The sequence below is a fragment of the Pseudorca crassidens genome, chromosome X, assembly GCF_039906515.1.
Source record: "Pseudorca crassidens isolate mPseCra1 chromosome X, mPseCra1.hap1, whole genome shotgun sequence".
NCBI classification, from domain to species: domain Eukaryota; kingdom Metazoa; phylum Chordata; class Mammalia; order Artiodactyla; family Delphinidae; genus Pseudorca; species Pseudorca crassidens.
The window spans coordinates 45,446,416-45,463,148 of NC_090317.1; the positions used below are offsets into that span (position 1 = coordinate 45,446,416).

General features: G+C 37.5%; 1 protein-coding gene across 9 annotated transcripts in view; it reads left to right on the top strand.

Moving 5' to 3' along the window:
- Positions 1–16,733, top strand: part of SYTL4 (synaptotagmin like 4) — a 197,017-nt gene that overhangs the window by 3,175 nt on the left and 177,109 nt on the right. For 6 of the 9 annotated variants that reach the window (XM_067723358.1, XM_067723359.1, XM_067723362.1 and 3 more), the window contains 3 exons: positions 7,628–7,749; positions 8,637–8,780; positions 8,928–10,174. The gene's annotated coding sequence lies outside the window, so the exon portion shown is untranslated. The remainder of the gene's footprint in view (positions 1–7,627; positions 7,750–8,636; positions 8,781–8,927; positions 10,175–16,733) is intronic. The other 3 variants (XM_067723351.1, XM_067723355.1, XM_067723352.1) reach the window with 3 other exon arrangements.

Sequence of the window (16,733 nt, forward strand, 5' to 3'; positions counted from 1 at the left end):
GAATAATGCTGCTATGAACATGGGTGTACAAATATCTGTTTGAGTCCCTGCTTTTAATTCTTTTGGATATATACTCAGAAGTGGAATTGCTAGATCTTGTGGTAATTCTATGTTTAATTTTTTGAGAAACCATCATACTGTTTTCCACAGTGGCTGCACCATTTTACATTCCCAGCAGGAATGCACAGGGGTTCCCATTTCATCCTCACCAACATTTGTTATTTTCTGGTTTGTTTTTTTGATAATAGCCACCCTAAAAAGTATGAAGTGGTATTACATTGTGGTTTTGATTTGCATTTCTGTACTATATTGGAAAAACCTACTGTTCTCCTCTCCTGTGTGTCTCCATTACTTTCACATAGAACACTTTACTTTTGACACTTCTGGTCACCACATATGTGGTGGGGGATTTTCCCCACAACAAGCAATTCTCTGTGACACCAGCTGGGTGTCATACAGTTTAACTGAATTCTGACACTGTCTACCTGGAGATAGCATCAGATTCACAGGTTAAGGGCTCAGTCCCACAAGACTGCTTTCCACCCCCACTTATGCCAGTCACAAGCCCAGGTTATCACCTGTGTTTTTGACTAATTGGCTATAAATCAGAGGTTCCAGCGACTTCCTCCTTGGGTTCAGTTAATTTGCTAGAGTGGCTCATAGAACTCGGGAGAACAGTTACTTTTGTCAGTTTACTAAAGGATATGACAAAGGATACAGTTGAACAGCCATTTGAAGAGATATATAGGGTGAGTTCTTCAAGGGTCCCAAGTGCAGGAGCTTCTGTCTCTGAAGAGTTGGGGGTACATCATTCTCCTGGTATGTGGATGTGTTCATCCACCTGGAAGCTCTTCGAACCCCCTACTTTGGGGATTTTTATGAAGGCTTTGTCACATAGGCATGATCAATTATTACTCCATTTCCAGCTTCTCTCCCCTCTCTGGAGGAGGGGGAGGGGGAAGAGCCAAAAATTCCAAGCTTCTGATCATGGCTTGGTTATTCTGGTGACCAGCCCCCATCCAGGAGCTCACCCAGAGTTGCCTCATTAGAACAAAAAATGCTGCTAGTGCTCTTATCATTTAGGAATTTATGAGGCTTTTAGGAGTCCTATGTAAGGGATGGGGTCAAAGACCAAATATTAGAACAAGAGATGCTCCTAGTGCTCTTAGGAAAAGGTTTTAGGAGCTCTGTGCCAGGAACCGGGGACATAACCAAATATATATATTTTCTGTTATCTAACACCTAAGGATTAATGAGGTTGAATGTCTTTTCATGTGCTTATTGGCCATTTGTAGATCTTCTTTGGAGAAATATCTATTTAAGTCCTTTTCCCATTTTTTAATCTGGTTGTTTGGTTTTTTTTGTTGTCATTGAGTTGTAGGAGTTTTTAAAAATATATTCTGGATCCTAATCCCATATCAGATATATGATTTCCAAATATTTTTCCCATTCTGTGGGTTGTCTTTTTACTGTGTTGGTAGTGTCCTTTGGATACACGAAAGTTTTAAATTTTGATGGAGTTCAACTTATCTATTTTTTTATTTGTTACCTGTGCATTTGGTATCATTTCCAAGAAATCTTTGCCAAAACCAGTGTCATAAAACTTTTCTTCTATGTTTTCTTCTGAGAGTTTTATAGGTTTAGCTCTTACATTTAGATCTTTGGTCCAGTTTGAGTTAATTTTTGTATATGGTTTAAGGTAAAGGTCCAACTTTATCCTTTAGCATGTGGATATCCAATATTCCCAGCGCCATTTGTTCAAAAGACTGCCCTTTCCCCATTGAATGGTCTTGACACCCTTGTTGAAAATCATTTGACCATTGACCATATATGTGAGCGTTTATTTCTGGACTCCCTATTCTATTCCATTGATCTATATGTCTGTCTTATGCCAGTGCCACACTGTTTTGATTATCGTACAATAGATTTGTAGTAAGTTTTGAAATCAGGAAGTGTGAGACCACCAACTTTGTTCTTTTTCAAGATTGTTTTAACTTCAAAATCCCTTGGGATTCCATGTGACTTCTAGGATAGATTTTTAAAAAAATTTCTTCCAAAATGTTATTGGGATTTTAATAGGGATTGCTTTGAATTTGTAGATTGCTTTTGGTGGTATTGACATCATAACAATATTGCATCTTCCAACTCATGAACATGGATGTCTTTCTATTTATTTGTGTATTCCTTAATTTCTTTCAGTAACCTTTTGTAATTTTCAGCATAAAAGTCACCTTCTTGGTTAAGTTTAATCCTGAGTATTTTATTGTTTTTTATATATATATATATTTGACATATAACATTATATTATTTTCAGGTGTACAACATAATGATTCAATATTTGTATATATTGCAAAATGATCACCACAGTAAGTCTAGTTAACAGTCATCACCACACATAATTACAACTTTCTTGTCTTGTGATGAGAACTTTTAATATCTACTCTCTTAGCAACTTTCAGGTACACAATGCAGTATTACTAACTATATTCACCATGCTTTACATTACATCCCAGGTCATATTTATTTTATAACTGGAAGTTTGTATCTTTTGACCACCTTCACCCTCTGGCAACCACCAGTCTGTTCTAACTATGAGGTGTTTTTTTTTTTTTTGGATTCCACATGTAAGAGAGCTCATATGGTATTTCTCTGACTTATGTCACGTAGCGTAGTGCCCTCAAGGTCCATCCGTGTTGTCACAAATGGCAAGATTTACTTCTTTTTAATGGCTGAATAATGTTCCATTGTATATGTATACTACATTTTCTTTATCCATTCATCCATCCATGGACACTTAGGTTGCTTCCATATCTTGGCTATTGTAAATAAAGCTGCAATGAATATTGGGGTGCATATATTTTTTCAAGTTAGTGTTTTTGTTTCCTTCAGATAAATACCCAAAAGTGGAATTGCTAGATCATGTAGTAGTTCTATTTTTAATTTTTTGAGGAAACTCCATACTGTTTTCCATAGTGGCTGTACCAATTTACATTTCCATCAACAGTGCACAACAGTTCCCTTTTCTCCACACCCTCACCAACACTTGTTATGTCTTGTCTTTTTGAATAGCCATTCCGACAGATGTGAGGTGATATCTCATTGTGGTTTTTGATTTGCATTTCCCAGAAGACTAGTTGTGTTGACTAGTATGTATGTTGACCACGTGTATGTCTTCATGTATGTTGACCACGTGTATGTCTTCTTTGGAAAAAAGTCCGTTCAGATCCTCTGCCCATTTTTTAATCGAATTGTTTGCTTTTTTCCCTTTTGAGTGTTATGAGTTCTTTTTATATTTTGGATATTAACCCCTTATCAGATACATGATCTGCAAATGTTTTCTCCCATGTGGTAGGTTACCTTTTCATTTTGTTGATGATTTCCTTTGCTGTACAGAAGCTTTTTGGTTTGATGTAGTCCCACTTGTTTATTTTTGGTTTTGTTCCTTTACTTACTCTTTTTGATGCTATTATAAATGGAATTGTTTTCTTAATTTCCTATACAGATTGTTCATTCTTAGTGTATAGAAATGCAACTGGCTTTTGTATGTTATTTTTTACACCTTAAATATATATATTTTTAATTAAAAATGTGTAAAGACATTACTACAGAAACATTACCTAAGTTCAGAAGTGAACTGAGTTATTATTTGTAAGTGGGCCCTTCAATATGATTTTAATATTTGGGAAAATATATTTTAGTAATTCTGATGAAATTTAGAATTCCAGTATTTTGGGGTTTTTTTGTTTTTTTTTAATTTTTATTGGAGTATAATTGATTTACAATGTTGTGTTAGTTTCAGGTGTACAGCAAAGTGAATCTGTTATAAAAATACATATATCCACGCTTTTTTAGATTCTTTTCCCATATAGGCCATTACAGAGTGTTGAGTAGAGATCCCTGTGCTGTACAGTAGATGCTCATTAGTTACCTTTTATATATATATACATATATATATATACACACACATATGTATATATGTGTGTGTGTGTGTATGTGTCAATCCCAATCTTCAAATTTATCTCTTCTCCCCCCCTTACCCCCCAGTAACCATACGTTTATTTTCTACATCTGTAACTCTATTTTGGTTTTGTATATAAGTTCATTTGTAGGCTTTTTTAATTTTAATTAATTTATTTTTTTAACATTTTTATTGGAGTATAATTGTGTAGGCTTTTTTAGATTCCACATGTAAGCGATATCATATGATATTTGTCTCTCTCTGTCTGAGTTACTTCACTCAGTATGAGAATCTCTAGGTCCATCCATGTTGCTGCAAGTGGCATTATTTTGTTCTTTTTTTTATGGCTGAGTAATATTCCACTGTATATATATACCATATCTTCTTTACCCATTCCTCTTTTGATGGACATTTAGGTTGCTTCCATGTCCTGACTATTGTGAGTAGTGCTGCAATGAATATTGTGGTGCAAGTAACTTTTCAAATTATGGTTTTCTCTGGATATATGCCTAGGAGTGGGATTGCTGGATCAAATGATAGCTCTGTTTTTAGTTTCTTAAGGAACCTATACTGTTCTCCATAGTGGATGTACCAGTTTGCATTCCCACCAACAGTGTAGGAGGGTTCCCTTTTCTCCACACCCTCTCCAGCATTTATTGTTTGTAGGTTTTTTGATGATGGCCATTTTGACTGGTGTGAAGTAATACCTCATTGTAGCTTTGATTTGCATTTCTCTAATAATTAGTGATGTTGAGCATCTTTTCATGTGCTTTTTAACCATCTGTATGTCTTCTTTGGGGAAATGTCTGTTTAGATCCTCTGCCCATTTTTTGATTGGATTGTTTGTTTTTTTGATATTGAGCTTCCTGAGTTGTTTGTATATTTTGGAGACTAAAACCTTGTCTGTTGCTTCATTTGCAAACATTTTCTCCCATTCTGAGGGTTTTCTTTTTGGTTTGTTTATGGTTTCATTTGTGTGCAAAAACTTTTAAGTTTAATTAGGTCCCATTTATTTACTTTTGTTATTTTGCAGCAAACTCTGCAAGTTTGCTGAGTTCATTTATTAGTTCTAATGAGTTTTTTCAGGGGGAGGAATATTTAGGCTGTTCTCCATATGAGATCATGTCATCTGCAAACAGGTAATTTTAGTTCTTCCTTTCCAATTTGGATGCCTTTTATTTAATTTTCTTGCCTAATTTCTATGGCTAAAACTTCCTTTTCGATGTTGAATATTATTCATCTGAGAGTGTCTTAATTTCTCTCTCATTTCTGAAGGACAGTTTTGCCAGATACAGAATTCTCAGTTGACATTTATTCTTTCAGCCCTATAAATATATTATCTCACTTCTTTTGGTCTCTGAGGTTTCCACTGAGAAATTTGCTGATCATCTTATTGAGGATCCCTTGCACATAAGAGTAGCTTTTTCATGGTCCTTTCAAGATTCTCACTATAGCTGTTGACAGTTTGATTATAATGTATCTTGGCGTAGGCCTCTTTCAGTTTATCTTACTTAGAGTTCATTGAGATTCTTGGACTTGTGAATCCATGTTTTTCCTCAAATTTGAGAAGTTTTCAGCCATTATTTCTTCAAATAACCTCTCTGCTCTTCTTTTCTTTCTTTCAACCTCTGGGACTCTCATAATGCATATGTTGTTTGATTATGTCCCATTAATCTTTTAATCTCTGTCCACTTCATTCTTTTTTGCTCCTCAGACTTGATAATTTCAAATGATAACTTCAGCTTCACTGATTGTTTCTTCTTGTTTCAGTCTATTGTTGAACCCCTCTAGTGAATATTTTAGTTGTTACTATATTTTCAGCTCTAGAATTTCTTTTTTGTTCCTTTTTATAATTTTTGTTTCTTTTTTGGTATTCTCATTTTAAAAATATATTCCTTTCCTCATTCCTTTGGTTCTTTGTGTTTTCCTTTAGTTCTCTGAACATATTTAAGATAATTGTTTTAGTCTTTGTTTGATACTTCTAGTGCCTGTGCTTTTTCAGGGACAGTTTCTGCCACTTTATTTTCTTCCTTTGAATGTGGCATATTTTCCTATTTCTTTGTATGCTTTGTGATTTTTTTAAATTGAAAATTGGGTATTTGAAAAAAACAGCCTTGCAGGTAGGCTGTGTGCTGGGGAAGACATTTACTAATTAGCAAGGCTTGCTCTGGGCCTTGGGATCAGCCTCGTGTCAAGGCTTAAAGTCTTCTTGGACCTTTTCTAGGCGTACATCTTGCCTAGGCCACTGTGTGTGCTTTTTCAATTCCCTAAAATACACATCTGTTTTTAAGTGTCTTACTTTCCAAAAGACTCTCACCACTGCTTCTTCTGGCGGCCATTAATGTTCTGTTGTGCTCCTCTACCTCTAATCTCTTGCCCTGGATGTTGTGAGACTATAGTCCCTCTGCAGCTTTCTCGAGCGGTGTCCACTATTTCCTGTCTTTTCCTAGCCTGAGATCCGAGCTATACCGCTTTTCTCTTTCTGAACTCTAAGAGACCAGTACCTTAGGCAGCCCCTAGACAGATTAGAACATTGCAAAAAAGGTTCACCTTCCTCTTCTTTCCAGTTAGAGGGAGGGAATTGACAGCCAGGCCACTGCATCTCCCAGACTGTGCTTCCGTACACTACAGGGGAAGGAGAGGTGGGGTACAAGTAAGTAAAAATACCACGAAATTTCCTTCCATTTCCTGTGTGGCTTTTTCTTGATTAAGCTTTCGCTTGGTTGCTATAGACTGTTTTCCAGATCTCCTGTAAAGTTATTTTTTGCTAATTTGTAGTTGGTTTTTTAAAAATGTTAATGTGGGTGGGGGTAGGAGAGCCTGGAGTTTCCTAGTTTACCAACTTACAGATATCACTGAAATAAACAGTATTCTATCTGTTTTATAAACAGAGATACCAGTGTTTAGATAGTGACTTATACAAGGTTCACAATTAATGAGGACAAAAGCTGGGCTTTGATTCTATTTCTTTTTCCAGGTTTTGTGATTTTTTTAAAAATAAACTTTGAGTCTGTCATGCAGGGTGAAGTAAGTCAGAAAGAGAAAGACAGATACCGTATGCTAACACATATATATGGAATCTAAGGAAAAAAATGTCATGAAGAACCTAGGGTTAAGACAGGAATAAAGACACAGACCTACTGGAGAATGGACTTGAGGATATGGGGAGGGGGAAGGGTAAGCTGTAACAAAGTGAGAGAGTGGCATGGACATATATACACTACCAAACGTAAAATAGCTAGCTAGTGGGAAGCAGCCGCATAGCACAGGGAGATCAGCTCGGTGCTTTGTGACCACCTAGAGGGGTGGGAGGGAGGGAGATGCAAGAGGGAAGAGATACGGGAACATATGTATAACTGATTCACTTTGTTATAAAGCAGAAACTAACACACCGTTGTAAAGCAATTATACTCCAATAAAAATGTAAAGAAATAAATAAATAAACTTTGTATTTTAGGATAGTTTTAGATTTACCAGAAAGTTCCAAAAATAGTACAGAGAGTTCCCATATCCACCCACTCCCTGCCCTGCACACAGTTACCCCTTTTCTCAACGTGTTACATTAGTATGGTACATTTGCTACGATCAGTGAACCCATACTGATGAACTAAAGTCCATACTGTTTTTCGGATCTCCTTAGTTTTTACTTAATGTATTTTTCTGTTCTAGGATCCAGTCCAGGACACTACGTTAGATTGTTCTCATGTCTCCTTTGGTTCCTGTTGATTGTGGCAGTTTCTCAGAATTTCTTTGTTTTGATGACCTTGACAGTATTGAGGAGTACTATTCAGGTATTTTGTAGACTGTGCCTCAATTGGGATTTGTCTGATTTTTTTCCTCATGATGAGAATGGGCTTATGGGTGTTTGGGAGAAAGACCACAAAGGTAAAATACCATTCTCATCATATATCAAGGCTTTGATGAGCTGACCAGCCTTTACCAGCTTTTTCCTCCATATAGTTATTTTCCCCACTTTCTATACTCTATTCTTCGGAAGTTAGTCACTAAGTCCAGCCCACTTTCAAGAAGGGTTGGGGAAGATTAAGCTCCACTTCCTGGAGGGTGAGAATCTACATAAATTATTTAGCATTCTTCTATAAGGAAGAATTATTTATTTTGTTTCTCAAATTGTTCCAGCTTTGTTCATTAGAAACTCTTTCACATTGGACCCTGTATCCCTTTGGCATGTCCCCATTGTTTTGTTCTTTGAGCACTTCCTTACTTTCTGGCACTACAGGTTGCTCATTTTGTATATTCCCTGCCACAGCCATGGGAGAACCAGCCATTTCTCCAAGGAGACCTGGTTCCTTTTATTAAATCAGAATGTCTTCCAGAATATGAAAGATCTAGATGACTGTAATAGAACCAGTGGAAACCCATTTGTAGGGGTATGTCTGTGTAGGAGGTGGTTAACAGGAGCAAAAGAAAAAGGGAAATCTGGAAGGGTCATAATCCAATTCTCTTGAATGATAGTTTACTATCCATTTGGAGGCAATTTAAGAACACAAACTAAGAGATACCTTGGGTTCAGATGCCAGCACTGTCACTTTCTAGCTGTGTGTCTGTGAACCTCAGTTTCCTCATCTGTAATGTGGATATAATAACCTCATGAGGTTGTTGGGATGATGATGAAGTGATTTATTTATTTATGTATTTATGTACTTACCACACTCTGCAGCATGTGGGATTTTAGTTCCCCGACCAGGGATCGAACCTGCGCCCCCTGCAGTGGAAGCACAGAATCTTAACCACTGGACCTCCAGGGAAGTCCTGATGATTAAGTGATTTAGAACACAAGCTTTTGCACAGTGCCTTGCACATGGTAAGCATTCACATCTTAGCTATTATTCTTAGTTTCAGTTCTTATCTGAACTAGCTACTGTAATGTCACGAACAACCGTGAGCTCTCACTTTTTAAATTTGATGCCTTTGTTATTCAACTTCCTTCTTGTTATATTTCTTTCCCTAGGAATGATTTTCGTGGGACCCAGTGCATCTTCTCATTTGAGATATCACCGAGAAGCTGTGAGTGATGTCATTGCCCTGTACTGGAGAAGCACTGGTGTGTGGGGGTCTCTATGCAGGTGATGATTCTAGGGACCATGGGCTTGAAGTAGCAGCCTATTCCCCAGACCCCTATTCAGGTCCAGTCCACTCTTGAAACTCTTGAATCAATGTTTTTCTTCAAGGCCATGAGAAAATTATGTTGTTCAAATATGGTATATTCGTATTAAAGTGCAGTGAACTCCAAATCTGTTTTTGTTAATAGAATAAAAATTCTTTATCACCTTCCCGGCAAATTTAATGTCCCCTTATCAGGTTAGCTCTTTAAAATGTAAGAAGAAATTGTCTTCCTTTTGATCATGCGATTCTCCTCCTAAAGGCTCTTCCTGTTTCACTGTGGATGAAGTCTAAAGTCCTCCTGAATGTCAGCACCCCCTATTAGATTGCCACATTTTTTATACCCATGAACCTTCTCCCATGACTCCCATGCCTGACATGTTTTCTCATAATTTCCTTCACTAGACTGTCATTCAAATAACTTTTTAAACTCTTCCCAGAGTGATGTAAAGAGTGCTAATACCTCCCTATCTACTGTCTTTTGAACACTGCTGTTCAGTTATTACCTAGAGTGCACTGGCCTTTGGTATGTGTATGGTATAAATACTCAAAGTATTCAACATTTGGTTGTGTTTCTATATATCTTCTAAATATTTGTATTAATGTTGTCTTCTCCCTAAAGAACATGTATGTAAGTACCCCAGTCAATATAGTACTAAGTATCTGCTTATTGATAATGAGGAGGAAGATAAAGATAGGTCTAGAGTATAGTCATTGACAAATTTGAATAAGGGGACTTCTTACATCTGAGGTAGTCAGTGTCTCTGCCTTCTTAAGTCCCTTGGCTGTGATTATAGGAAATTAACTCCCAACTCAGTCCACAGCTGGGTGTTCCTTCAAGAAGATTGCTATTTCTGAGTCTTAGAGCTTGGAACCTATATTTATGGTTGGCCACTTGGGATCCATAATCTCAACCAGTGTCTAATCTTCCTGTAGGGATTGACTATTTTACATTACCATTCCTAGTTTATGCTGATGCTGCCTTCATCCATGCCTGTGATTGGAATCCTCATGCTGTACCTGCTCTGAGAAAAAAATCTAGAGATAAATGGAGTAGCAGATCGGTGCCAAATATACTTTGAAGATAACAGGAAGGTGAGTGCAGGGGAAATATATCTTTTGAGTGACTTTCCACATATACTACCAGGCAGTGACTTTCAGAAAATATCCAAAGTAAGACCAACTGTGTTGTTTACCTTCATCATCTCACCATACAAAGCACTGTTCTTATATTGAATGATTTCACTCATAGAATTTGAGTGATACATGTAGATAGTTAGTTGCATGTAATCGGGTAAAGGAGAAGATTGGTAAGCAGCCAAGGTCTGGAACTAGTACAGAAAGATAATAAAATGGTTGAAGTAAAACTATGGGACTTCAGATTTTTAATGCTGTTTAAAAGATGTGGATTGCCTGCTCTAAAAGAAATTAGAGAGGAAAATGATGGGAGAAATGTTAAGTTGGAGTGAAAACTCATGAAAAATGAGTCTTCCTTATTTCCTACAAAATAAAGTGGAGAAGCATTTGTTTCTTTGTTTTTCTTTGCAAAATACACAAGTGGAAGAGAGAATTCGGAAAATCGTCATAGTCATTTTCCCTCTTGCTGTGCTATGGCTATGTCCTATTTGAAAGTACTGCTGTTGTTCCTCATTTCATTTTCTTTACACCTCTTGTAGCTGAAACTGTTGCACATTGCTGACAGGGTAGTTCTTGGGCTGGTCCTTAGCTCTGAAGAAGGCTGGTTCATTGCCTGCCAAATGTTACACCAGGACACTGGAGGCATTTTGCATGTCCACCGAAATGTGGAACCTTGCCTGCAGAAGAATCTAGCTTCCTGGAAGCAGGGACATAGAAGAGAAGCAGCACTGTTAGTATCCTCAGCAAATTATCAATGACAAGTGGAAATATAAAGCTACTAGGGTGTCTGTGAGGGAAATGCTGGTGGTAGTCACCGAACTACAGTGGCAAAGGTGGGCTCAACCTGTAGAAACTCACTTTGCCATTCTCTACCAACAAGAGCACAGTAAACTGTGTAAGACACAGATCTTGCATATTCAGCTAGTAAAATCCTGTGGTGCCCATGTGGATCACAGAGTTCTGGATATGAACTGCCACCCCTGTCCTCTAATTGACTAGAGGAGGTGAATCCAGGGGCACAAGGGTTCCATCTGTGAGTAAGCTTCCATAGTTGATTCCTTTAATTTATTAGTTCAACTCAAGTTGTAATCCCCTGTCTCCTAGTGATATGTTTTAATTTTTTTTAAGAAAAAACAGCTTTATTGAACTATAATTCACACTTAAACTATACAATTCAGTGGTTTTTAGTATACTCACAGAGTTCTGGAACCATCACCACAGTCAATTTTAGAATATTTTTGTCACCTCAAAAGAAACCCTATAACCTTTAGCTATAAGCACCCCAATCCCCTATTCCCTCTAGCCCTGGGCAACCACTAATGTATATTTTGTCTCTGTTTGCCTATTCTGGACATTTCATATAAATAGAATATATGGTCCTTTGTGACTGGCTCCTTTTACTTAGCATAATGTTTTAAGGTTCGTTCATGTAGTAGCACATATTAGTACTTCATTCCATATGTATGTGAGAGAGTGTGTGTGTGTGCACATGCATGCACACACATAACAGCTATATTGAGACATTATTCATATAACATACAATTCACACATTTAAAGTGAACAATTCAATGGTATTTAGTATAATCACAGAGGTATGCAAATATCAGTCATTTTAGATAAATTTAGAACACCTGTTTTCAGTTCTTTTGGGGAATGCACCTAGGAGTGGAATTGCTAGGTCATATGGTAATTCTGTGTTTAACTTTTTGAGAAAGTGCCAAGCTTTCCAGAGTGGCTGTACCATTTTATAATCCCACAAGCAATGTACAAAGTTTCCATTTCCTCCACATCCTAATCAACACTTGTTACTTTGTTTTTTTGCTTATGACCAGCCTAGTGGGTGTGAAGTGGTATCTCCTTGTGGTTTAGTTCTGCATTTCTCTAATAATGCTGTTGAACATTTTTTCATTTGCTTGCTGGCCATTTGTATAACTTCTTTGGAAAATGTCTATTCAAGTCTTTTGTCCACTTTTTAATTGGGCTGTCAATATGTTGTTGAATTGTAAGAGCTCTTTATATATTCAAGATATTAGAACCTTATTAGATGCCTGATTTGCATATATTTCCTTCCATTCTTCGGTTTTTTTTTTTTTTTTTTTTTTTTTGCGGTACACGGGCCTCTCACTGTTGTGGCCTCTCCCATTGCAGAGCACAGGCTCCGGACGCGCAGGCCCAGCGGCCATGGCTCACGGGCCCAGCCGCTCCGCGGCATGTGGGACCCTCCCAGACCGGGGCACGAACCCGTGTCCCCTGCATCGGCAGGCGGACTCCCAACCACTGCGCCACCAGGGAAGCCCTGGTGTTTTTTTTTTTTAAGACTTAATTTTTTTGTGTGTGTGGAGCAGTTTGTAGGTTCATAGAAAATTCAAGAGAAAGGTACAGAGATTTCCCATGTACCTCCTGCCTCTATACATACATAGCCTCCCCCATTTTTAACATACCCCACCAGAGTGGTACTTTTATTACAACTGATGAATCTGTATCAACACATAGTAATTACCCAAAGTTCATAGTTTATCTTAGTGTTCACTCTTGATGCTGTACATTCTGTGGGTTTGGGCAAATGTATAATGACTTATGTCAGTCATTGTAATATCATACAGAATATTTCCACTGCCTTAAAAAATCCTGTGTACTCAGTACCACCACTCACCCCACAGCCCCTGGATACCACTGATCTTTTTTTACTGTTTTTACAGTTTTGCCTTTTCCAGAATGTTATATAGTTGGAATGATACAGTATGTAGCCTTTTCACTTTGTGTTCTTTGAGTAATAAGCATTTATAAGGTTCTTCTATGTCTTTTCATGGCTTGATAGCTCATTTCTTTTTAGCACTGAGTAATATTCCATTGTCTAGATATACCACAGTTTATTTATCCATTTACCTACTGAAGGACATCTTGTTTGCTTTCAAAAGTTTTGGCAATTGTGAATAAAGCTACTATACATACTTGTGCGCACATTTTTATGTGGACATAAGTTTTCACTTCCTGTAGGTAAATATCAAGGAATGTGATTGCTGGATTGTATTGGAAGAATATGTTTAGTTTTGTAAGAAACCACCAAGCTGTCTTTCAAAGTGGCTGTACGAGTTTATATTTCTACTAGCAATGAAAGAGAGTTCTGCTCTTCAACATCTTTGCCACTATTTAGTGTTGTCAGTGTTCTGGATTTTGGGCATTTTAATAGGTGTATAGTGATATCTCCTTGTTATTTAATTTGCAATTCCCCTGATGACATATGGTGTGGAGCTTCTTTTCATATGCTTATTTGCCATCTGTATATCTTCTTCAGTGAGGTATCTGTTAAGGTGTAAGGCCCATTTTTTTTTTTTTTTTTTTTGCGGTACGTGGGTCTCTCACTATTGTGGCTTTTCCCGTTGTGGAGCACAGGCTCTGGACGCGCAGGCTCAGCGGCCATGGCTCACGGGCCCAGCCGCTCCGCGGCATGTGGGATCTTTCCAGACCGGGACACGAACCCGTGTCCCCTGCATCAGCAGGCAGACTCTTAACCACTGCGCCACCAGGGAAGCCCAGGCCCATTTTTTAATCGAGGTACTTGTTCTCTTATTGTTTTTATTTTAATCCTTCATTCTTTAATAATTAGAGCTCAGTTACAAAAGTATTGGCTCTTTGAACATGATTTTTTATTAAGGTATTGTTGATTTACAATATATATATAAGTTTCAGGTGTACAACATAGTGATTCACAACTTTTTTTTGTTTGTTTTTTTTTGTGGTACGCAGGCCTCTCACTGTCGTGGCCTCTCCTGTCGCGGAGCACAGGCTCCGGACGCACAGGCTCAGCGGCCATGGCTCACGGGCCCAGCCGCTCCGCGGCATGTGGGATCTTCCCGGACCGGGGCACGAACCTGTGTCCCCTGCATCGGCAGGCGGACTCTCAACCACTGTGCCACCAGGGAAGCCCCAATTCACAACTTTTAAAGGTTATACTTCATTTATAGTTATTATAAAATATTGACTATATTCCCTGTGCTGTGCAATATATCCTTGTAGCTTATTTTATACATAGTAGTTTGTAACTTTTAATCCAGTACCCCTATATTTCCCCTTTCCACTTCCCTCTCCCCACTGGTAACCACTAGTTTGTTCTCTGTATCTGTGAGTCTGCTCCTTTTTTTTGTTATATTCACTAGTTTTTTTTATGTTTTAGATTCCACATATAAATGATATCATACAGTATTTGTCTTTGATTTATTTCACTTAGAATAATGTATTCCAAGTCCATCCATTTTGTTGTAATTGGCAAAATTTCATTCTTTTTTATAGCCAAGTTGTATTCCATGGTATATATATACCACATCTTCATTTTCCATTCGTCTGTTGAAAGACATTTAGGTTGCTTTCACATCTTGGCTATTGTAAATAATGCTGCTATGAATATTGTGGTGCATGTATCTTTTCGAATTAATGTTTTTGGTTTTGTTGGATATATGCCCAGGAGTGGAATTGCTGGATCATATGGTAGTTCTATTTTTAGTTTTTTGAGGAACCTCCCTACTGTTTTCCACAGTGGCTGCATCAGTATACATTCTCACCAACAGTATACCAAAAGGGTTCCCTTTTCTCCACATCTTCTTCAACATTTCTTATTTGTGGGTTTTTTTTTATGATAGCCACCTGACAGGCATGAGGTGATATCTAATGGTTTTGAATTGCCTTTCTCTGATGATTAACAATGTTGAGCATCTTTACCTGTGCCTGTTGGCCATCTATATGTCTTCTTTGGAAAAATGTCTATTCAGGTGTTCTGCCCACTTTTTTTTTGTTTTTCTTTTGCGGTACGCGGGCCTCTCACTGTTGTGGCCTCTCCCGTTGCGGAGCACAGGCTCCGGACGCACAGGCTCAGCAGCCATGGCTCACGGGCCCAGCTGCTCCGCGGCATGTGGGATCTTCCCAGACCGGGGCACGAACCCGTGTCCCCTGCATCGGCAGGCGGACTCTCAACCACTGCGCCACCAGGGAAGCCCTTTGCCCACTTTTTAGTGGAGTTGTTTGTTTTTTTGATGTTGAGTTGTATGAGCTGTTCATACATTTTGGATATTAATCCCTTATCGGTCATATCATTTGCAAATATTTTGTCTAATTCAGTAGGTTGTCTTTTTGTTTTGCTGATGGTTTCCTTTGCTGTGAAAAAGCTTTTAAATTTAATTAGGTCCCATTTATTTATTTTTGCTTTTGTTTCCTTTACCTTAAGAGGTAGATCCAAAAAAATATTGCTGCAGTTTATGTCACAGTGTTCTGCCTATGTTTTCTTTTAGGAGTTTTATGGTTTCTGGTCTTACATTTAGGTCTTTAATCTATTTTGAGTTTATTTTTGTATATGGTGTAAGAAAATATTCTAATTTCCTTCTTTTACATGTAGCTGTCCCGTTCTCCCAACACTACTTTTCTCCATTGTATATTCTTGCCTCCTTTGTCGTAGATTAGTTGACCATAAATGTGTGGGTTTATTTCTGGGCTTTCTATCCTGTTCCATTGATCTATATGTCTGTTTTTGTGACAGTACCATGCTGTTTTGATTACTTTATCTTTGTACTATAGTCTGAAGCCAGAGAGCATGGTACCTCCAGCTCTGTTTTTGTTTCTCAAGGTTGTTTTGGCTATTCGAGGTCTTTTGTGTATCCATACACATTTTAGAATTATTTGTTCTAGTTCTGTGAAAAATGCCATTGGCATTTTGATAAGGATTGCATTGAATCTGTAGATTGCCTTGGGTAGTATGGTCATTTTAACAATATTGATTCTTCAAATCCATGAACATGGTGTAGCTTTCCATCTGTTTGTGTTGTTTTCAGTTTCTTTCATCAGTGTCTTACAGTTTTCTGGGTACAGGTCTTTTACCTCCTTAGGTAGGTTTATTCCTAGGTATTTTATTCTTTTTGATGTGATAGTAAATAGGATTGTTTCCTTAATTTCTCTTTCTGATACTTCATTGTTAGTGTTCAGAAATGCAACAGATTTCTGTATGTTAATTTTGTATCCTGAACCTTTACTGAATTCATTGATGAGCTCTAGTAGTTTTTTGGTGGTGTCTTTAGGATTTTTTTCTATATAGTATTGTGTCATCTGCGAACAGTGACAGTTTTACTTCTTTTCCAATTTGGATTCCTTTTTTTCATCTGATTGTTGTGGCTAGGACTTCAATACTCTGCCCATTTTTCAATTGGATTTTTTTGGCTGTTGAGTTGTATGAGATCTTTATACATTTTGGATATTAGCCTCTTATCAGATATATGATTTGTAAATATTTTCTCCCATTTGGTAAGTTGCCTTTTCATTTTGGTTATGGTTTCCTTTACTGTGCAGAAGCTTTTTGGTTTGATGTAGTCCCACTTGTTATTTTTGCTTTTGTTGCTTTTGCTTTTGGTGTCAAATCCAAAAAATTCTTACCAATATCAATATCAAGGAGATTACTGCCTATTTTTTCTTCTAGGAGTTCTTTTTAATGATTTCAGGTTTATGTTCATTTTGAGTTAATTTTTGTGTATGGTGT